This window comes from Neofelis nebulosa, chromosome 7 (assembly GCF_028018385.1).
Source record: "Neofelis nebulosa isolate mNeoNeb1 chromosome 7, mNeoNeb1.pri, whole genome shotgun sequence".
Lineage (NCBI taxonomy): Eukaryota > Metazoa > Chordata > Mammalia > Carnivora > Felidae > Neofelis > Neofelis nebulosa.
Window position 1 is genome coordinate 66,332,481 of NC_080788.1, and position 1,593 is coordinate 66,334,073.

Consider the following 1,593-nt stretch of genomic DNA (forward strand, 5'->3'; position numbering starts at 1 on the left):
ATGAGCAGAACATACATGCTGTGGCTAACTTCTGAATATTTTCCTAATTTTGAAAGGCGAGTTTTCCTACCTAGAGTGTCTATTTTCTAGAAGCTTGATTTGAGCAGCTGTATAAACACATATTGAAAATTCATACTTTGGCAATAGAAAGCTAAGCAGAGGCAGAGAGCATATTCTACAGGCATCTGGCCTTAGGTCCTCTTCCCCAAGGATACTGACCCCTGAATAGCGTTGACAGCGAGGTCATCCATCTGACCTGAGATGGCTCTACTACCGGCATTTCCCTTGACTTCATAAAGAGTAGGGTGGCCAGCTCCACCCTCTTAACCTTCTAAGGAGCTGCTAAGTTACTCATCAAAACCAGACCTAGGAGAGGTTTTTCCTCGTTTTTACTATTCAAATTTCTACACATTTCTTATACTATCTACAAACTCCAAAGTATTCTGCCTTTTAAAGCAAGGGCCTGAAATTCCAGTGCTCAGTCTGCAGGTAACAAATGTACATCCCACGATATTCTTTACAGTCTCTGGTCCCTTTGTGAACTCAGACTGCTATACCAGGTAATTACAAACCAGCAGCAAACGAGTTACTAGGGAAGGGAGGCTAAGACAGGCAAACAACCAAAAGAGAAGAACATAACCTCAGCACTTTTCTTTATGAATCCAACGTTTTTGGTTTTTAAAAAAATGTATATAAAGGAAGACATTGCAAACTCGGGTGGAGGTCTGTTTGATTGCTTGAAAGCCGCTCCAGACCATCAAGGCAACCTCGTGCCATCCACACTTTAATATTGATACGGTATTCCAAAGCAAACCCCAGAGCATGCCACCGTGTGTTGTGTCTTCATTACTTTCTTGGTCCTCTCTGACTTATCTTGCCTTAATAAAGTCCTTGTCTCTCTCTCTTCAACCCTGTTTTTTACATTGATATTCTTGACTCCTTTGTGGTTGCTTCTGTTAACTGACTAGTAAATGAATTGGAGATGATTTATGTAAAAATTCGATAAGTGGTGATTATGGTTGTTGTTGTTTTCGTTAGTTTCATAATCTGCCTGCATTTTCCCCTCTCTGGTCTTCCAAACTTTGTTGTCCATCATATCAAATTTGAAATCTTTTTATGCATTCTAGACCCTTGCTACTCAAAGTGAACCTGCAAACCAGCAGCACTGATGTCACCCAGGAGCTTGCTGGAAATGCAGTACCTCAGGCCCACACCAAGCCTGCTAAATCACAATCCAAATTTTAATGAGATGGTGCATGAGCCCTCTGTACTAGAAAAGCACGGAGCTGGAGCACATTTTGCTAGTGCCATTTTGCTTGTTCCACTTTCCCTCTAATCTTCACTATGCTTCTAATACCAGCAAACTCATCTCGGTAGGCTTTCCCATTTTGTACTTTTTCCACATTCTGTCTGACATTGCTTAATAAAATCAGCATTTTTGCTCCTTTTCTATGAATGTCCAGATTTTACTATTTATTCAAGACCCGTCTCATTTTTTAAAAAAATTTGTTTAAATTCTAGGTAGTTAACATACAGTGCAATATTGATTTCAGGAGTAGAATTCAGTGGCTCATCACTTACATACAATACCCA